The sequence below is a fragment of the Lissotriton helveticus genome, chromosome 11, assembly GCF_964261635.1.
Source record: "Lissotriton helveticus chromosome 11, aLisHel1.1, whole genome shotgun sequence".
Taxonomy (NCBI): Eukaryota; Metazoa; Chordata; class Amphibia; order Caudata; family Salamandridae; genus Lissotriton; species Lissotriton helveticus.
Window position 1 is genome coordinate 1,029,175,620 of NC_136072.1, and position 22,032 is coordinate 1,029,197,651.

The 22,032-nt window shown below is 51.3% G+C and overlaps 1 protein-coding gene across 1 annotated transcript in view; it reads left to right on the forward strand.

The window, feature by feature from the left end:
• NAA25 (N-alpha-acetyltransferase 25, NatB auxiliary subunit) overlaps positions 1-22,032 on the forward strand; it is a 988,861-nt gene that overhangs the window by 936,775 nt on the left and 30,054 nt on the right. The window lies entirely within an intron of this gene.

Consider the following 22,032-nt stretch of genomic DNA (forward strand, 5'->3'; position numbering starts at 1 on the left):
TCTCTGCGCTGAAGCCAGACTCTACTTAATGTTGGAAAATTCTTTTGATCATCCTTATGCCCCAAAAATTGGTCTCATTTCCTGAGTAGATTGCGAACCACACCGCATCGACTAGCAAAGTTAGGAATTAATCTGCTATAAAATTAAGCCATTGCCAGAAAGCCTTCTTCCTTTTTTTTGGTTGGATGAGGTAGATCAGAAATAGTCTTTGTTAGAAAGGCGAACCCGGGGGAGGCAGAAGGTGTCTGACTGACCACCCCTAGGTCTACCCATCCTTCAGAGAAGGGACCGAGCGATGTCGAGAGACCTCCGACGGGAGGGCCCTCTCCCAGAATCGTACAGCAGAGTAACCACACCACTACAAATATACACCACACGTAGATAGTTTTCAATCTTTATCGGGCAATAAGTATCGTTTCAATATATACAGCAGATCCCGAGATCTGGAAAGTCTCGTGGAAAGGGGCAAGGTAGCGGGACAGTCTTATAGATGGTCGGTTGCAAGGAGACCCTACGCACAGCTCTCAATCCTCGAGCTGGGGGGTTCCGGAAGGTTGGGCCGCGGCAGCGCCAGCAGGCTCCAAGATGGTTCAGCGAGTGTGGACCGCGGCAGCGCCAGCAGGCTCCAGGATTGTTCAGCGAGTGTGGACCGCGGCAGCGCCGGCAGGTTCCAAGATGATTCAGCGAGTGTGGACCGCGGCAGCGCCAGCAGGTTCCAAGATGGTTCAGCGAGTGTGGACCGCGGCAGCGCCAGCAGGTTCCAAGATGATTCAGCGAGTGTGGACCGCGGCAGCGCCAGCAGGTTCCAAGATGGTTCAGCGAGTGTGGACCGCGGCAGCGCCAGCAGGTTCCGAGATGGTTCAGCGAGTGTGGACCGCGGCAGCGCCAGCAGGCTCCAAGGTGGTTACAGCAAAGATGGACCGCGGCAGCGCCAGCAGGCTCCAAGGTGGTTACAGCGAAGATGGACCGCGGCAGCGCCAGCAGGCTCCAAGGTGGTGACAGCGAAGATGGACCGCGGCAGCGCCAGCAGGTTCCGGGTAGAGCAGCAAGGGGAGTTCGTCTCAGGGTCAGCCGCGACAGCGTCAGCAGGGCTTCTCGACTCCGGGATACAACTGCTGTCTTACTCCGGGGCTGGCCCAGATATAGGTCTGGAGTCCTTTGATGTCCGGACCCTCTCGCCTGGGGGTCAGAGGGGCCGGGATGATGGTGTCCAGACACCCAGCAGGGGGTGGGGCCAGCGCTCAGGGAGGCCGGAGGTCGATCGAAACCAGGCATCCGGGGACGGTTGGAGAGCCATCGAAACTCCCCTCTCCTTGTCTCTGGTTGAGTGGCCACTCTACCACCCGGAGGGTTCTTGGTGCCTCGATGGCGGGCTCGCGGCTGGTCTGGGACCACGTGTCTGTGACGTGATGGGCCCAAGATGACGTCGGGCCTGGAATGAGGGTCCGGGGTGGGCACCGGACCGGTAATGCTGGGGTGGCCCGAGTGTGCCGTGTCAGTGGTTGTGGGCCGCCGGGTGGCGGATCTGGTGGTTTGGAGGGCGTGCAGAGGTGTGCCCGAGGCCGACCCGGGCTGGATGGAGGGCCGATGTCGTCCGGGGCCCGCCATGCGGGAGGGGTAGGACCACGCCACGAGGCCGGGTCCAACACACGTCCCCTCCAGCTGAAGGCAGGGGAGAGTCACCCATCTTCTTGGGGATTCTCCTCGCCAAGGCGGAAGAATCTGGAGAGGCCGTCAGCGTTGGCGTGGTCGTTGCCAGGGCGATGCTCCACGGTGAAGTTCATCCCTTGGAGGGAGATGGACCAACGTAGCAACTTCGGGTTGTCGCCCCGCATCTGCATCAACCACCGCAGGGGCCGGTGGTCGGTCTGTACTCGGAAGTGGGTGCCGAAGAGGTAGGGCCGGAGCTTCTTTAGTGCCCATACGATGGGACAGTACGGCCCTAATGCCGTGTTCCGAGGCGTCAGTTTGGACGATGAACTCTCGGCTGTAGTCGGGGGCCTGGAGCACCGGGGCGGTGCACATGGCAGTCTTTAGTGTCTCAAAGGCTACTTGGCACTCGGGGGTCCAGTGCACCTTCGGGGGTAGTCTCTTGGAGGTTAGTTCTGTGAGGGGCCCCACAATGCTCCCATTCCTTTATGAACCGCCGATAGTATCCAGTGAGCCCCAGGAAGGCTCGGACGGCGGTCTGGGTGACGGGGGGCTCCCAGGCCTGGATGGCGTCAATCTTGGGTTGAAGGGGAGCCACTTGGCCGCTCCCCACTTGGTGTCCCAGATAGGTCACGGACCCTTGACCGATCTGGCACTTGCTGGCTTTTATTGTTAGTCCGGCCCGTTGGAGGGCCGTCAGGACCTTCCAGAGGTGGGTCAGGTGCTCGTCCCAACAGAGGCTGTACACCGCAATATCGTCCAGATAGGCGGCACTGAACTCTTCCAGCCCTGCCAGCACCCGATTCACTAGTCTCTGGAAGGTGGCCGGAGCATTCTTCATGCCGAAGGGCATCACGTTGAAGTGGAAGTGGCCATCGGGGGTCGAGAAAGCGGATCGTTCTTGTGCCCCTGGCGTGAGGCCGATTTGCCAGTATCCGGCCGTGAGGTCGAAGGTGCTGAGGTACCTGGCGGCTCCCAGGCGATCGATCAGTTCATCCGCTCGGGGAATGGGATGGGCGTCGGTCCTGGTGACGGCATTCAGTCCCCGGTAGTCGACACAGAACCGCAGCTCCGGGGGCATCCCGGGGGCGGCGGCCTTAAGGACCTGGACGACGGGACTGGCCGATGGACTGTCTGAGGGCTCGACTACCCCTAGGGCTAGCATCTTGGAAACTTCGGCTTGGATGCAGGCCCGGACTCGGTCGGGGACTCGGTAGGCTCGGTGCCGCACGGGCGGACTGTCCCCGGTGTCGACGTCGTGAACACACCACTGGGTGACTCCGGGGGTGAGGGAAAATAAGTTTGCAAATTGACCCAGCAGTTTCTGGCAGTCCTGGCGCTGTTTGGGTGTCAGCGCGGGAGAGAGGGAGACTCCCTCGATGGAGCCATCTTTCTCGGAGATGCTCAGGAGGTCTGGTAGAGGCTCGGAGTCGTCCTCTGCTCCGTCATCGGTAGCCAACAACAGGCTCAGTTCGGTGCGGACAAAGTGGGGCTTGAGCCGATTGGCGTGTAGGACCCGGAAGGGGTTCCGGGGGGACTCCATGTCCACTAGGTAGGTGACGGGGCTCTTGCGCTCCACCACGTTGAAGGGCCCCGTCCATTTGTCCTGGAGGGCGCCGGGGTCGACCGGGGACATGATCCAGACCTGCTGGCCCGGCTCGAATTCAATGGACGAGGCATTTTCATCATACCAGCGCTTCATCTCCTCTTGACTGGCCTTCAGGTTGGTTTCGGCCAGTTCCCGGAACTTCTGAGTCTGGTTGCGGAGAGTCAAGAGGTATCGGAAAACATCGGGCGGAGTATCGGAGGCGGCCAGCTCCCAGCCTTCCTTGACCAGGCTGAGGGGGCCTCGCACCGGGTGTCCATATAATAGTTCAAAGGGGCTGAACCCCAGGGACTTCTGGGGTACCTCCCGGTAGGCGAACAAGAGGCATGGCAGCAGAACGTCCCATTTGCACCGGAGGGGCTCTTCTAGGCCCTTGATCATTCCTTTCAGGGTCCTATTAAATCGCTCCACTAGTCCATTCCCTTGAGGGTGATACGGGGTGGTGAACTTATACGCGACCCCGCACTGTTGCCACAGGGACCGCATATATTTCGATATAAAGTTTGTGCCCCGATCACTGACGACCTCTCGGGGGAAGCCGACTCTGGAGAAGATCCCCATTAGCGCCCGACCCACTACGGGGGCTGTGATAGTCCGGAGGGGGATAGCTTCTGGGTAGCGGGTGACATGGTCCACCAGGACGAGGATGCAGCGGTGCCCCTGAGAGGTTGGAGGATCCAGGGGCCCCACGATGTCGATCCCTACTCGCTCGAAGGGAGTGGTCACCACGGGAAACGGTTGGAGTGGGGCCTTGATTTTCCCCCCACTCTTTCCGCTGGCTTGGCAGGTCGGACAGGTTCGGCAGTGGTTGTACACATCGCGGCGCATCTTCGGCCAATAAAAGTGGGTCACCAGGCGGCTGTAGGTTTTGTCCTGCCCCAGGTGCCCGGCGAGGGGCACATCATGTGCCAGGTTTAAGAGAAAGTCTCTGAAGTGGAGGGGGACGACTAGCACTCGGCCGGCCCCCAGCTCGGCGATCTTTTGTTCACTGTACAGGAGGTCCTGGTCCCAATAGATCCAGTGGGACCCCGAGGAGTCTCCTGTGGCTTGCGTGGCGGCTTGTTGTCGGAGTCCCTCAAGGGAAGGACATGTCTTTTGTTCCCGACGGAACTGCTCGCGGGTGGGGCCCCCTTCTTGGCGCCACTGGGCTAGTTCGGGAAGGGGCCCGAGCTCGGGAAGTTCTTCATGGCTGGGGCCCTGCGGCCCCAGTTCGGGTTCGGCCGTGGCAGTGGCGGGTGGCGGAGGTGCCGGCCATTCAGGTTCTTCGGGCAGATTGTCTTCGGTTGGGACGGCGTCCCGGGTGGACATGGATCGGGTAGTTACGCAAACCCATTCAGGAAGGCCTAGCATCCCCAGATGCTCTCTTCGCTCGATCTGTGCCCAGGGGGAACTTTCCAGGAGGATCATTGGCATAGTGACCCAGCCGCTGGCATCTGTGGCACGTAACGTTGGGGCGTGGCCCCGGTCTGGCTGGATGGGCCCCCCTCGAGCTGGAGGCTGGTGTAGAGGAGGCGGGCGAAGACCCCGGCGGAAGGTATCTGCCTCGGCTGATGCCAGACCCGCCGCCTCGCGGCCAGTGGTTCCCCGGGGACCCTCGTCCGTATTCTCCTGTGGAGTTCTGGTGGACGCGGTTGCTCGCCCACCGATCTGCTTCGACCGCTAGCTTTCGCGGCTCGGTCAACTTGCTGTCGAGGAGGTGCTGTCGTAGTTCAATGAAGCAGTTGTTGGCGAGGTGCTCCCATAACATAAGGTCGACCAACTGCTGGTAGGTAGTGACCTGACTGCCTTTGACCCACCCCTCGAAGGCTCTGCTAAAAAAGTTCACATATTCTACCCAAGTGGTACCGGGGATTTTTTTACAGTCTCGGAACCTCTGCCGGTACATTTCGGGGGTGAGTCCGTAGCGCGTGAGTAGGGCCGTTTTCATGTGTTCATAGGAGGTCATTTCGGTGTCGGGGAGTTCCAGCAGGGCGTCCCTCCCTTCGTTGACGAACTTTCCCCATAGGCCGGCGCCCCAATCCTTCAGGGGCACCCGATGGGCGGTCATGGCCACCTCGTAGGCTTTGAACCATTGTTGGATATCATCGTTCTTGAAGTATTCTTTGACTACATCTTTCGGTAGGTGAACCTTGGTGTCCACGGGAGGGGCCGAGGTCTTGGCCCCGGCCGCGCTATCTTCGTTGATCTTGGCCTTGATTTCTAGTTCTCTCAGGCCTCGTTCGTGTTCATATGCTAGTCGTTTTTCTTCGAGGTCACGTTGTCTCCGTTTCTCTTCTAGATCCCCCTCCAGCCGTAGTTGCTCGAGGGCTATCTTTTTCTCCGCTAGCTGGAGTTCTCCGTCTAGCCGGAGTCGTGCAAGCTCCACTTCGTGTAGCCGGTTGCGCTCTCGTTCTCGAGCGTCTTCATAGATGAGGTCCGCGTTTAGTGTTGCGGTTCTTTCCCCCGTCGGGGGTGTGCTGGTTTCCTGTTGCCCGTTCGGGCCATTCTCCTCTTGGGGTGGTCTGTCTCGGGTTTCCCCCCAGGCTTGTAGGGCCGATTTGAAGTCCTCTTTTGTGCTCAGGCCAGTGGTAGCGATACCCATGTCTTTACAGAATTGTTTTAGTTCTTTGTGGCTGTATTCTTCTATCTTCTCTTTCTGGAATTCGGCAGGTAGGTTGGTTCCTTGGGTCGTCATGGTCTCTGTGTGTTTTTCCGTCGTAGCGGGTAGATCACTCTCTGTACGATTTTGCGTTGGCTCGGATCGCAGCTCCTGCCACCAATGTTAGAAAGGCGAACCGGGGGGAGGCAGAAGGTGTCTGACTGACCACCCCTAGGTCTACCCCTCCTTCAGAGAAGGGACCGAGCGATGTCGAGAGGCCTCCGACGGGAGGGCCCTCTCCCAGAATCGTACAGCAGAGTAACCACACCACTACAAATATACACCACACGTAGATAGAGTTTTCAATCTTTATCGGGCAATAAGTATCGTTTCAATATATACAGCAGATCCCGAGATCTGGAAAGTCTCGTGGAAAGGGGCAAGGTAGCGGGACAGTCTTATCGATGGTCGGTTGCAAGGAGACCCTACGCACAGCTCTCAATCCTCGAGCTGGGGGGTTCCGGAAGGTTGGGCCGCGGCAGCGCCAGCAGGCTCCAAGATGGTTCAGTGAGTGTGGACCGCGGCAGCGCCAGCAGGCTCCAAGATGGTTCAGCGAGTGTGGACCGCGGCAGCGCCGGCAGGTTCCAAGATGATTCAGCGAGTGTGGACCGCGGCAGCGCCAGCAGGTTCCAAGATGATTCAGCGAGTGTGGACCGCGGCAGCGCCAGCAGGTTCCGAGATGGTTCAGCGAGTGTGGACCGCGGCAGCTCCAGCAGGTTCCGAGATGGTTCAGCGAGTGTGGACCGCGGCAGCGCCAGCAGGCTCCAAGGTGGTTACAGCAAAGATGGACCGCGGCAGCGCCAGCAGGCTCCAAGGTGGTTACAGCGAAGATGGACCGCGGCAGCGCCAGCAGGCTCCAAGGTGGTGACAGCGAAGATGGACCGCGGCAGCGCCAGCAGGTTCCAGGTAGAGCAGCAAGGGGAGTTCGTCTCAGGGTCAGCCGCGACAGCGTCAGCAGGGCTTCTCGACTCCGGGATACAACTGCCGTCCTACTCCGGGGCTGGCCCAGATATAGGTCTGGTGTCCTTTGATGTCTGGACCCTCTCGCCTGGGGGTCAGAGGGGCCGGGATGATGGTGTCCAGACACCCAGCAGGGGGTGGGGCCAGCGCTCAGGGAGGCCGGAGGTCGATCGAAACCAGGCATCCGGGGACGGTTGGAGAGCCATCGAAACTCCCCTCTCCTTGTCTCTGGTTGAGTGGCCACTCTACCACCCGGAGGGTTCTTGGTGCCTCGATGGCGGGCTCGCTGGGGCCGTGGCCGCGGCTGGTCCGGGACCACGTGTCTGTGACGTGATGGGCCCAAGATGGCGTCGGGCCTGGAATGAGGGTCCGGGGTGGGCACCGGACCGGTAATGCTGGGGCGGCCCGAGTGTGCTGTGTCAGTGGTTGTGGGCCGCCGGGTGGCGGATCTGGTGGTTTGGAGGGCGTGCAGAGGTGTGCCCGAGGCCGACCCGGGCTGGATGGAGGGCCGATGTCGTCCGGGGCCCGCCATGCGGGAGGGGTAGGACCACGCCACGAGGCTGGGTCCAACAGTCTTGATAAGGTTATCCCCGGGTTTAACACCAAGACCCAATTATGTAATTTCCCGTTGACAAAACTTACATTTACTGACTTTTTAAGGTAATACCCTTCAGACTGAAAATCCTCAACACTTCTCTGACTTAGTTCAGATGTGATTCGAAGGTGGTGATGAAGATTAAAATATCATCCTGGAAAAAATGCACAGCTGACACTTCCCCAAGATGTCTGTCATGATTCTTTGAAAAATAGAAGCTGCTGAACAAAGACCAAAGGACATTCTCTTAAAATGAAACCCCAAAATGTTGTTATAAAGGCAGTGAGGTCCTAAGACTCCTACCATAGTCTGACCTGGTGATAAGCCAAGGTTACATCAAGAGTGGTAAGGAATTTTGCATCTCCTAATATGCTCTCCATTTCCATCATGTTGGGTAGAGGAAACTTATCCTCAGTCACCTCTTTGTGGAGATGCCTAATGTTCTACACATTGTCCGATTTCCCCTGACCTTATGGTGGCAACAACTACAGGAGCCACCCAATGCAAGACTGCTACTGTCTCAAGCATGTCGTCGGCACACTGGCCGCCCAATTCACCTTTGACTGCATCTTGTAGGCTGAAATGCATGCTTCTGACTTTACACGCTATTGATTTAGCTCGGTCTTCCACATACTCCTTGACAGAACCCATCTTATTTGAAAATACTCCCAGCATTCTGTCCATCTTTTTTGTCACCCCAGAAAGAAGGGTGGTGGCAGAGGCTGTACCAATCAACAGTCCTCTACCTTGCAAGCTGCAGCCACTGCCATGTGCTTTAATTTTCATAACCAAGTGTGATATAGAAGCAGTAGGGGGCAAAAACCAATTCTGCATCCCTGGCTGGCGTGCAGTTACTTCAGACCAGTGGGCCTTTCAGGTTGTTCAGTTTGATTATGCCCTCCCCATTTTCTCACCTTACGCAACATTCAACCAGTTTGTGGCCAGGAATCAATAAGCATGCTGTCTTCTTATCCAGAAAGGTCCAGACACTGCTTTCCAAGGTTCACATCAAAGTGGTACCAGAGGCAGAGTGGGGTGCAGATTGATACATCCAGTACCTCTCAGTCCCCAAGAAGGATGGAGGTGTGAAAATAACATTGGGCCCCAGGCTTTGGAACAAGATTCTCAGGTAGGACAATTTCAAGATTCTGACATTGGATCAGTCGTTATCAGCTATGCATCCCAGAGACTGGAAGGTTGGTGTCCTTGGACATGCATGATCAATGTGTTCATTTGTCGCATTTTCTGATGGTGATGTTGGTGATTGCAGCTCATCTTTGCAGGTCCACAATTCATGTTTATACAACTAGTTGCTGAAGTTGGGCATGTCCTAGTCCAATCTCCGACCCCTTGAAAATGACTGTTTCTCCAATATTGGGGTGTCTTTCATAGATCCACATGCTTGAATATTCCCCGTCGTCGAAGTGGGAGCCCCACTGTAAATAAAATAGCAATAAAACCCATCATATATGTATATAAAAACATAATTACATACATTCTAAAATCATAAATCTTTAAAAGTACCAAGGTTAGCATTAACACATAGGAATACATTAAAAGAAAACAAGCACTTTCATAGCATATTCATGTCATTATGCTAGTCCGAACTACAGCCAATCAGGCGCAAGCACCCCTCTGGAACCTTCTCAGAGGCTCAGGCCCTCAGAATTTCTACCGCACGTCGTGTGAAGGGAGTCTCCCTGAGCTCTGCTCAGTTTTTTCCATTTCTTTGTGGATTTCTACAGTTTTTGGGATGTCTTCAAGTAAGAAGTCTCTGGTTCGACCATGTGCTTCTTGTGGGAAATTGCGGCTCTTCTCAGAGGACCCTCACAAGAAGTGTATTTACTGCCTCTATCCAGAGCATGAGGTAGGCAAATGTAAAATTTGCAGGACTTTCTCAATAAAGACCCTTAAGGACAGGGAAGGACGTCTCCTCCTGTAGTTGCAGAGGTTGAAGGATAAGGATTCACCTCTTTCTGATGCAGAAAGCCTTGCGTCAAGTGTGTCTAGAGCCCCTTCTAAGCGTAGCAGTGTGCAGGACTTGCCATCTCCATTCTTCAAGAAGAGGAAGCTGCAACTCCAGAAGGCTCCTGCGGTGTCTCCACCTCTTCCTGCTACGCCTACGAGATCTGACTCTCAGGCATCTACGGCTCCTTCAACGCATGTTTCCACCAATAAAAGTGCTAAATCGTTGACTGGAGCGCCGACGGTCTGTCCGATGACGAGATCTGCCGTCTCTAGCTCGCTGACGACGACAGTGATGACGACTTGTGCCAGCGGGTCATTTACGGCAGCTGCGTCGATGTCGTCAGTGTCGACGATGGTGTGTGTCCGCTTCAAATCTGTTTCGACGCCTTCGGTGAAGGGATCCTCTTCGTCGGAGGCGGCTCCGTCGACGGTGGCTTCGTCGACGGCGGTGGTATCGTCGTCGACGGTGGTTGTCCCGTCGACGGAGTTACTGTTGACGTCTACCTTCGCATCTTTGCCTCTGGTGCCAATTTCATCCTGTGGTTCTGGGACTCCTGCTGTTGACCCTCTGCTCCAGCGTCGACATGTGTCTTTGGATCAACTTCCGATTCCACGTCACTCTCAGCCTCCATCTCCTCTTTTTGCCACAGGTTCGGAGCCTGACTCTGGTTCGGATGAGGAGGAAGATGATAGATTTCGGGCAGCTCAAAGCCCTTCGGAGCTGGTCATAAAATGTCAGGACTATGAGGAAGATCAGGAAGATCATTATTTGCATGAGGAGGAACCTTCTACTCAGGTTCCCACAGCACAAATACCGCTCTGCCTCATTTCTAATCTCCAATACATGTTGGAGGACTATAATAGACGATTTCCACCGTCTCACCATGGATCTCCTCAGCCTACGGTACCTGCAACTACAGCGGCTCCTTCCTCCACTGAACAGCCAGAGCCATCTGCGCCATCGGCGATCTATTCGGATTCAGGCAACTGTTTATGAGGATGATGACGTTAGCCCAGATCGTGAAGACGGCGAAGTTGATGAGGATGATGGGACCATGGCGGATTGGGACGATTATCAGATCCAGACACCGTTGCCGCCCCCTTCGGGTCCAGGGGATTCCCCCCCCCCCCCCCCCTGTTGATATAGCTGGTTTTCACCAACTTATGGAACGAGCGGCGCTGCGCTCTAAACTCCCTATGGTTCTGAAGGATGAGGACTGTTTTCTTTATGATTTCAAGAGTCAACTTCTTAAACCGGTCCGTGCAGTGCCCATAATTGACTTCCTCTGGAATGACGGTGTCAAACTGATGCAGACGCCAAATTCTATTCCGGCGCTTCTTCCGCGTTTGGAGAAGAAATATAGGGCACCAGAGGGTTCTCCAGCTTGCCTGGTAGCGCAGCCTAAACCCGATTCCGTGATCACCCAGGCCGCACAGCGCCGTTCCAGGAATCCGTCTTCTCCTATTACCGCACTTCCTGACCGTGAAGGACGTCGTTTTGATGCCATTGGGCGAAGGTTTTCCACTATGGCTTCTACCACCGTGAGGGCTGCGAATTCTCTGGCCATTCTGGGTCGCTACGACTGCCAGATGTGGTCGGATATGTCTTCTTTTATCGACCTCATTCCTGAACCCTCCAGAGCAGAAGCGCTCAAGATTCTTCAGGAGGGAGAGAGAGCGTCTTCAGAGATTATCGACTGCTCTGTGGACATTGCGTGCACTGGTTTTCGTCAGCTTGCGGGGGCAGCTGTTTTACGTCGTCAGGGCTGGCTTCGTTCCACCTCTTTTCGCCAGGAAGTTCAGGCGAAAATCCTCGACATGCCCTATGACAGCGAATCGCTCTTTGGCCAGCATGTAGACGACGCACTTCAAACCATCAAAAAAGACACCGAGATGGCTTTTGCCCTAGGCACTTTGCAGTTTCGCAAGCAGCCTTTTCGTGGTGCACACGGACGCGGCACCTCTTCTTTTCGCGGCGGATCCAACCTGTACCGCTCCTACGGTCAAGGAAATCAGAGATATTTCTCCCAGTCACAGTAGTCCTATCGGCAACAGTCTACCAAGTCATACAGAGGAAAGTCTTCCTACAGAGGCTACGCATCTAAGAAGCAATGACTTGCCTTCCCCGTTCAAAGTTGGAGGTCGAATCTTCCTTTTCTTTTCAAATTGGTCTTCAATCACTTCGGACCGTTGGGTGCTGGACCTTGTGTCAAACGGCCATGCTTTGGAGTTTGTCAAGTTCCCGCCAAACACTCCTCCAACTGGTCCACCTTCGGCTCACCTCAAGGAGCTCTTTCAACAAATTCGACTCATGATTCAGAAAGGTGCCATCAAAGTGGTTCCCAAGTCTCAGAAGAGGATGGGATTCTATTCCCGGTTTTTCCTAATCCTCAAGAAGTCCGACGAATGGCGTCCGATCCTCGACTTAAGGGCCCTAAACAAACACCTCAAATGCCAATCCTCCGCATGCTCACGCTCGCAGAATTTTTCCGCCTTCTCTCGAAGGGCGACTTCTTCCTGACCACCATCGATCTCCAGGACACCTATTTCCACGTGCCGATACTTCCAAGACACCGGAAGTACTTTCGCTTCCGGGTAGGGCGCAGAGATTTTTAATTAAAGGTTCTGCCTTTTGGCCTTCGCTCCGCCCCTCGCGTCTTCACGAAAGTCCTGGCCCTGGTGGTGGCACATCTACGTTTGCAGGGCGTTCAAATCTTTTCCTACCTGGACGACTGTCTCATCAAGTCGCAATCTCGTCATCAGGTGTCTCTGGACACTCGATTGTGTCAGAATCTATTCCAATCCCTCGGTCTGTCCATCAACACCGAGAAGTCTCAGTTCGATCCAGTTCCCTGCAGGACCTTTCTAGGCGCCACTCTGAATACTTAGCTGGCGAAGGCATTCGTGTCTCACGAATGTCAGCTGCGGATTCTACGCCTAGTGGCTCTCCTCCGTTCAAAAGGGTCCATTTCAGTTCGTGTATTGAAATCTTTTCTTGGGATGGCGTCCTCCTGCATCTCCCTGATCCCAAATTGCGGGGCTCAAGAGTTGCCCAATTCAGGAGGAACTGGACAAATGGTGGCGTCAGGTCACTGGCTCTTTCAACGATTTGGTCCTGGTGACCGCTCGGATGCGGTCCGCTCTCCACTGGTGGGCTCAGCCGTCCCACATCGCTGCCGGTACTTCTTTCCTGACCATTGCTCCAGAGCTCGTCCTTACCGCGGATGCCTCCCTGGAAGGTTGGGGCGCACATCTTCAGGAGCTATCCATAAAGGGCAAATGGACCCTGTCTCAACGTTCTTGGCACATCAACAGACTGGAACTAATGGCCATTTTCCTTGCGTTCAAGTCTTTCCGTCTTCTGCTTCAGGGAGAATCAGTGCGCACCAGTATGCACTATGTAAACAAACAGGGCGTCACCAAGTCACCGCTCCTCTCTCAGCTGGCACAGAGCATCTGGGATTGGGCACTCCATCACCACATTACCCTGACAGCGGTTCACCTACCAGGCATCTCCAACATCCTAGCGGATTCCCTCAGCAGGTCCGCGTCCTCGACCCACGGGTGGGAGTTGCATCTGCTAACTCTGGACTTCATCTTTCCGCTGTGGGGTCGCCCGAACATGGATCTTTTTGCGAGCCCTGTGAACCGGAAATGCCAGTCTTATGCAAGCTGGCTTCCCCATCAAGGGTCGTGCGGAATGCCCTTTTGATGGACTGGTGCAATCTATTCGCCAACGCTTTTCCGCCGATTCCGCTGGTTCCTCGAGTGCTGTGGAAAATGCGGAGACAGCCGTGCCACATTCTCCTGATCCACTCCCAGATGGCCTCGACAAGCGTGGTTCTATGAACTGCTGCTTCTCTCACAGTGCAAACCCATCCTTCTTCGTTGTCGAGCGGATCTCCTCACAATGGACAAGGGTCAGATCTGCCATCCGGACCCTTTCTCTCTCAAATTTTCCGCCTGGAACCTGAGCACCTTGAATTTTCCCACTTGAACATTTCGCCAGCATGTAGAGAGGTTCTTGCCAATGCAAGAGCTCAGTCCACAGTAAAGACTTAAAAGCTAAGTGGAAAAGGATCTGTCACTGGTGTGCATCTGTCAACATCCATCCCGTGCACTCTTCTCCTGCTCAGCTACTGCTGTTCTTTCTGCAGTTGGCTCACTCAGGACTTTCCCACTCCACTTTGAAGGTCTTCCTAGCGGCAATATCTTGTTTTCGGCAGGATGGGTCTTCCTCTACTCTTCCAGAGTCATTCGGCAGTTTTTCAAGGGGCTGTTCAGAATGTTTTTCGCCCATTCGGCATCCTCCTCCTACCTGGCGTCTCAATGTTGTTTTGGCGCAATTGATGAAGGTGCCTTTTGAGCCCATCCACAGAGCGGATTTGAAATTTTTGACCTGGAAGGTTGCCCTTCTTCTTGCCTTGACCTCCTCTCGTCCCGTGAGTGATATCCACGCTTTTACCATTTAGCCTCCTTTCCTTAAATTCAAATCGGACTGTGTTGTGCTTCGCACCAACCCGGCATTCATGCCTAAGGTGCCAACTGATTTTCACCTCAATGAACCAGTATTCTTAAAGTCTTTCTTCGCTAATCCCCAATCTCCGGCGGAGCAACGTTTGCATTCATTAGACCTTTCAGAGATGCCTTAAATTCTACATCGACAGGGCAGCGCCCTTTCGTAGGTCTGATCAACTGTTCATTGCTTACGGGTGCATGCGCATAGTGCGTCTGTTACCAAGCCAACTATTGCACGTTGGATTTCCTCAGCAATCTCATTCTGTCATCAGAAGGCCGGCAAGCCTCTTCAATCTACAGTGAGAGCTCATTCCACCAGGGCGATGTCATCCTCTACGGCCCTGTTTGCTGGTGTGCCGATTCACCAAATATGCCGAGCAGCCAGGTGGTCCAGCAGGCATACTTTCACTAAGCACTACTGTCTTGAGACGATCAACAAAGCTGATATGGCAGTGGGCCAAGCGGTGCTTCGCAATCTTTTTAAATAAGGTGAGCCTCTTTCTTTCCCTCTGCCTGTATGGTTTTTACTATTAGATGTCTGGCAGCATTATGTCATTTTCATTGCATTTTTTATGCTAATGCACTGCTATTTTGTCTTGCGGCCAGCTATTACTGCTCACTATTCTATTCAAGCATGTGAATCTATGAAAGACACCCCAATACTGGAGAAGAACAATTGTTACTTACCTGTAAACGGTGGTTCTCCAGTATTGGTGTCTTTCATAGATTCACATGCGATCCACCTACCTCCCCTCAGAGGCTCGCTTCTCCTCCTAGACTCTGTCACGCTTGTGCTACGAAAATCTGAGGACCTGAGCCTCTGAGAAGGTTCTAGAGGGGTGCTTGCGCCTGATTGGCTGTAGTTCGGACTAGCATAATGACATGAAAGTGCTTGTTTTCTTTTAATGTATTCCTATGTGTTAATGCGAACCTTGGTACTTATAAGTATTTATGGTTTTAGCCTTTATGGAAGGACCCAAAAGAATAATTCCACCCAGAGTACCACCCTCACCTGTATGGAACTTGAATATTTGTTTTCACAACCCCTACACAAATGCGAATTGCAGTTTCTCACATGGAAAGTCGCTTTCCCAGTGGCCATTACTTCCCTTAGAAGAGTCAGTGAGCTTCAAGCACTTGCTATTCAAGAACCGTTTTTACAACTCCATCCAAACAAAGTGGTTCTCAGAACAAACCCAAAATTCCTTCCTAAAGTAATTTCTCCCTTTCATCTCAACCAGTCTGTAGAGTTGCCAATATTTTTCTTGCAACCACAAACAGTCGCAGAAAGAGCTCTTCATACGCTAGACGTGAAAAGAACACTCCTTTATTATATTGACAGAACAAAACCTTTTCGCAAAACTCAACAGCTTTTTGTATCCTTCTCACCGCCACATAAAGGCAATCCTATATCAAAAGCTGGAATTGCAAGGTGGATTGTCAAATGTATACAAATTTGGTATCAAAAAGCAAAACGTACATTATCTATTCCCCCTAAAGCCCTCTCTACCAGAAAAATAGGGGCTTCAATGGCTTTCTTAGGGAACATTCCCTTAGATGACATCTGCAGAGCAGCTACATGGTCTACACCACACACATTCACAAAACACTATTGTGTAGATGTGCAAGCAAAGTAACAAGCTAGTGTGGGCCAGGCTGTACTCAAAACACTATTTCAAACAACTGCAACAGATACTGGTGATCGCCGCTAAGGTGGAGTACTACATGCCAAGAACAGATGCATACTGGTAAGAAGCATATTCCATAGTCTATGCACAGTATATGATCTGCAGCTCATATGTCTCGAACGGAAAATGCTACTTACCAGTATGCATCTGTTCTTGGCATGTAGAGCTGCAGATTCACACACGCCCACCCGCCTCCCCGGCTACCTTTATCTGTTCCAGTATCATCATCTTATTTAGATACAACATATATGGGCATTTTTTCTGTTTATCACAAAACTCCATAATTTCCCTAACTGGCGAAAAAACAATCTGAAGATGGAGCCGATGCCCATGCGCACTATGGTCCAAAGGAGGAGTCCTCTATCTCGGGACTTCCAAAGACTTTTCCAGGACAACAACAAAGTGCAAACATCCGGGCCCAACACCAGATGGCGATCTATGCATAGTGTGTGAATCTGCAGCTCTAAATGCCAAGAACAAATGCATACTAGTAAGTAACATTTTCCTTGTGAAAGCGTATGTTCACCGTTTGGGATAACTTGTTTCTGAATGACATGTTCACTTTTACTCAGCTCAGTGGTACTAATTTTATCGACCTTAGAAGTGTGAAAGCCTGAATAGACCCACCTGGAATTTAACCCGGGTCAAACACAGATTCCTGCACATGTGCACACAGTTTTGTTGGCACTTAGTAACGTCAACACACAAATGTGCAGATGCTAACTTGAACACATACATGCACACTCACTGACATGCACACACCCTTACTCACCTGCACACATATTCATTGATGTACACACATGCAAGCTCAAACACATTCAAGTACGCACACCTTCAACATTCAGAACTTTTTTTTATCACTTTAAAGGTTACACTTTGTTTGCAAGTATAGCAGTAGATTCTCTTCCATCCCCAAGCACCATCAGAAAGGCCTGCACCGCTTGAAAACAGAAAACAGAGGCCCTACACTGGATTGTGCTGCAGGAATGATGGTGCAGGATGCCTGTGTCCCGGACTCCATAAATTCGATTCAGATGAGTCTACACCTGGACTCCCAAGTACACCATGCAGGCCTAGCTGCCTGAATCATGAATAAAAGATATTGTAGTGCTGGTGAAAAGGAATATTATCCCCATCATATACAGAATTCTTGTGTGCACCCGACCACAGTTCTCTGAAATGCATTGCGTTGGGTCACTGCCCCAAGGACAATCTAGCTCAGTCAAAGGTGCATTCTTTCCTTGGCTTAACACAACTTCATTCTCAACAGCCAGTGAAACAGTCAGTTTCTTGAGATGACCGGCCAGTCAGCTATAGCATGTTCCCCTAGTGACTTTAAATATTGGAAGGGGGGATCCCACTGCCCCCCAAAGCTACACCCCTGCTCTCGGCCATCCTGACCTAAGCAGTACAATCAGACAATTGAGGGAATTTGGTTGTCTAATTAAAATTCTCTCATAGCCCAAATACACCAAATTCAGATTTGTCAATGAAAACTAAGCGGTTAAAAAAATGTAATAAGCATCAAGGTTGAGCTCCATTGTCTTTTACCTGGTAACACATTTCTTGATTGTAGTTTCCTCACCTTAGAATATTCCCCAGGCATCTGACTTAATCTGGAAAATCTTGAGCAGTACCTCTGCGTTTCAGTAGGTGGCATCAATTGGCTCTGCATCTGAAATGAGTCTGCGATGCCCATATATGCACCCCTGCAGTGCACTAATATCAGTTCCTTTTGTTTCATGCCAACAGCGTGGGTCCAAAGAGCTACCTCATTAATTTTTTACTAACTTTATCTGGGCTTTTTGTAAAAAAGTTTTCGTTTTTAAATGAGCTGATGAGGAGAACTGATATATGGAGCAGGGTGCTTGATGCTTGTGGCTTGGATACCTCCCCAGACTCTGCCATGCTGTTCTCTCCAGGCCAGACTTTGGAGAAAGGTTAATCTTTTGGCTTGCCGGACGCCATGCTCTCCTTTTAATGAAGCAGTCACCAACGGCATCTTGAGTGCCTTGGCGAAACCTTGCACAAGGGCTCCTGCGAATCATATGCGCCTTCCTCTCCCATCACTGCTCGCCCTGAGAGCCAAGTGGTGCAGGCCTCTACAGCAAAGGTCAGCACCAGCATGTTCTATACCACCCCACTGTATAGGGATTCCAAGAGGCTGGACACCTTTGGAAAGCACATATTATTGCACTAGTCTTTCGTGCACTTGGTAAACACTCCATGTCTTATGGGATTCGGTTGCACTGCTGCTTCCCAAGCTGCTTGATGAGTGCTGCGCCATCCTCAACCAAGCTTTGGTGGACAGCAGGGATGCAGCAAAGTTCGCCACCTGGTGCGAACTGGACACCACAGACTCCCTGGGTAGAGCCATGGCTTCTACGGGGGTGCTTCATCATTTCACCTGGTCCACTGGGTTCTCAGGGGGATGTCCAGTCATCAGACATGAGGCTCCCACCTCTTTTGCAATATGATGCAGCACTCGAGCGCTTTCAGAAGAGCAGGGTTGCTGCCAGATCTCTAGGGCTTTCTTTACTGACCCAGCCACAAGAGCAGTCGTTTCGCCCCTACCGCAGAGTTGGAGGGGGCAACTATCAGCATCCGCAGTACCATGCAATACCAGTACGTTACCCTGCCCAGTCCTTTCAGGGACAGGGCTGCAAAGCCAAACAAAGGAGCCATTGCCAGTGTGTTGCCCAGTGCCCCTGCCCCTCCAGCCGCCTAGCCTCCTGGCCTCTTTAGTATACCTTCCATCCAGCATAGCTATCTGATTGGCAGCAGAATAAAGTGCCACCTGTTCCAATAGTCTGCGATTACATCCTACAAGTGGGTGCTTCAGATCGTGCGGAAGGGGTACACCTTTCCATTTGTGGAAACACCTCTACCTCTCCCACCATCCCAAGAATGGCTCTCGGAAGACCATCTCTCTTTGTTCAGCCAGGAAGTGAAGGCGTTTTTTGCTCAAAGAAGTGATTGAGAAAATGACCCAACCAGAACTAGGGTGTGATTGTTATTTCTTCTGCTCTCTAGTGTCGAAAAAGGACAGAGGCCTATGCCCTATATGAGATCTCCTCCCTCAACTTCTTTCTGAAGAAAGAGAAATTCCCTCAAGATTGTAGAGAAGTTCTTGCGAAAGCCAGAGCTGGTATTACAAATAGGGTGTACCAGCTGAAATGGAAGCGCTTGTGGTGCCAAGAATCTGAAGGTCACTATTTCAGCACCACCGGAGCAACTTCTGCCCTTTCTGCTGCTTTTAGCAAAATCAGGTTTGGCACACACTTCGATTAAAGTGCACTTAGTAGCAAGCTTAAGATTTAGAAGATCAATTGGATTACCTTCCCTGTGGTCTAGTAGAGTGACCAAACAATTCCTTAAAGGCCTTTTCATAGTCTTTCCTCCAATAAAGAAACTCCCTCCATCTTTGCAACTCAATACAGTGCTTGCACAACTGATGAAGGCTCCATTTGAGCCCTTCCACAGCGCAGATATGAAATTTCTAAAATGGAAATTGGCACTTTTACTAGCTCTCGCATCAGCAAGAAGAGTTAGTGACAGTCAAGCTTTTACAACTAAAGAACCATTATGCAGTTCACACAAAAGTGAGGTTCTTAAAACCAATCCCAGATTTATACCTAAGGTTCCATCATGTTTCATTTAAATGACCCATTTGTCCCAAAGATATTTTCCTGAATCCTCAGAGTGCGGTTAAATGATCCTTACATACTTTAGATGTTAAAAGATGCCTCAAGCTATATCTACACGGAACAAAAAGATTTAGAAAATCAGACCAGCTACTAGTCGCATGTGGAAACCATTGCAAGGTTTTTCCATTGTCCAAGCAGAGCATATCTCAGTGGATTGCAGCAGCTATCCAGCTTTGTCACAGTAAGCTGGAAGACCATTGATGGAATAAAGTAAGAGCACATTCTACTAGAGGTGTCTACAACCACTGGTCTTTTTCACTATTGTACCTATTGAGGAAATATGTTGAGCTGCAACATGGAGGAACAGGTACACGTTCACACAACATTACTACCTGGAGTTCTCCAAAAAGTGATGCAGCTTTGGGACAAGCTGGGTTACGTCATCTATTCCAATAAGGTGAGCCTTAACTTTTTCTATCACTCACCATCCACTATGGTGTTATTGCAATTTTGATTGTGTATACATTCTAACTCCTAGCTATTCTAATTCAAGCATGTGAATCTATGAAAGAGCCAATACTGTAGAAGAAAATAAGTTAGTGACCTGTAACTGCAGTTCTCCAGTGTTGGTATCTTTCATGGATTCACATGCAAACTACCTCCTACCCTCTCCTATTGGAGCCTCTTCTTATTTTTCAAAGATTTTTTCCCCACTAGTGCTTGAAAATCTTAGGGCGTGAAACATCTGTGGGTACATTTTTAAAGGGTGCTGTTGCCTGATTGGCTGATGTTTGGTTCTTAACCACATCCATGATCAGGACAGCCTGCTGTCATGAGTCACAATAGGCGTGTGCTCATGACTGCCGGGAGCCGTCCGAATGTTGCCACTCCGCCCACGCGCTGTTAATTCCCCGCCTGTGTGCCAGAATCAGTCAGTGAGCGGAGTTCGGACAGCTCCCGGCGGTCATGAGCACACGCCTACTTTGACTCATGATGGCCGGTAGCCGTCCTGCGTACCCGAGTCCCACGACAAGCCCCGGCCCCCTCGCACCGCTGCGGAAATTGCCACGCAACGAAGGGGTTAATAAATGATGTGGATAAGTTATTGATGTGAATGTTTTCTAGCCATTTTAGACTTTATGTATCATTATGTACTGCTTTCTAAGTATACTGTGTGACTCATACTTTGACAACAGGGAATGGTTAACCCATGTGAATCTATGAAAGATGTCAATACTGGAGAACTACAGTTACTGTTTAGTAACTTGGTTTATTTCTGCTCAGTTTCCCCATAACCGCTTGCGTACCAGCACAGAATTATACAGCAGTTGGAGAAAAAACACAAAGAAAATGTACCTTTCTGCTTCTTGGGGTTAAGTGGTCCAAGACCGTTCTGCTCAGGAAACTGAAAGAATGCAGGTTTGTGCCCTGCGCAGCTGTGCATATGCATGTCCTTGCTACTGCATCACAGGGGGGCTAATTGGGGTTGGATTCATAGAATGTCCTGGGTTGTTTCCTAAAATGAGGGGCATTCCACCTCATTAGGTAATGACTGTGATTAGGATGAAGATGTAATGAAGTGTAGTTTGAGACAGTTTTCAAATACAGGGGCTCTAACAAAAAGGTCTTTAATTTGAACCCGACCTTGGACCCCATTGAATAAGAGATGCTGGATTAGAATGACCGTATTTGGAATATTCCACTTTCCTCAATACTGAATAAATTTAAAGATGTGAGGGACACAAGTGTCTAGTTGCCGTGAACACATTTTAAATGTGTAGTGATGCATTCTCCATTCATCTTGAACAAATGGAGGGTTTTTGACTAGTAGAATTATCCCTTCTCTGCCAGAAAGCAGACTTCATTCGAAGGACGTCCATAGAGCTTGTATGATACTGACTTTTGTCATGGACTGATAGGGTATAATTGATGCATTTACTGGTTCCTCATGATGCACCTGTATACTGACCTGGTTCATGGTCCAATATCTTAGTATAGAGTAGGTCACTGGGCATTGTCAATGCGTGTTGTATTGCAATGACTCCTTTGGAGAGAGAAGAATTAAGTCCTGTACTTTGAAGCGGCCTTAGTCCTGAATACTTCCTCTCAGCAAGATGCATGCACAATGTTGCCAAGTACCCCTTTTTAGCATGTATGTTTGAGGTCTGTATTTTCAAGCATTTCTATAAGAATATACCTTTGGAGTTACTCTTCCTCTGCTTCCAACATCCACCTTCCAATCAAGGATTTATAAACATTCTCGATAGTGGCTGACAGTGGGCGCAGTAGGTGTGCTATGGGACATGATGCAAGCAAGCAAATGGGCCTCCTGGCTCCTATGTTTATTACTGATATCACCATCAGTGGGATGCGATGCCCTCCACACTCTTGGGCTCTTGCACAGCAGCATTAATGATGGCTACGTGCTGGTGTCTGAGCTCACCCTCTAGGAAGAGAAGTTTACACGCAAGATCCACTCTGCATTGTGTGAAGCTGAATGTGTGGTCGAAACCAGCATTCTCTGACCTGGCTCCCTACCTATTAACAGCAAGTATTTAAGCACTTTTCCTGTGAACTGTTTACGAATCAGTAACATTAGACATAGGAACCAGGTTCACTAAATTATTGATGGGGTCTAGTTCATACGAGTTGTTCCTTGCGGTAGTTGATATGATGTGCATTCCTCGTAGTATGCCTTTACTCGCATGCTTGGTAGTCCATGGAAAAGACACTTTAATCCAAGAACTCGCCCTATCTCAAGA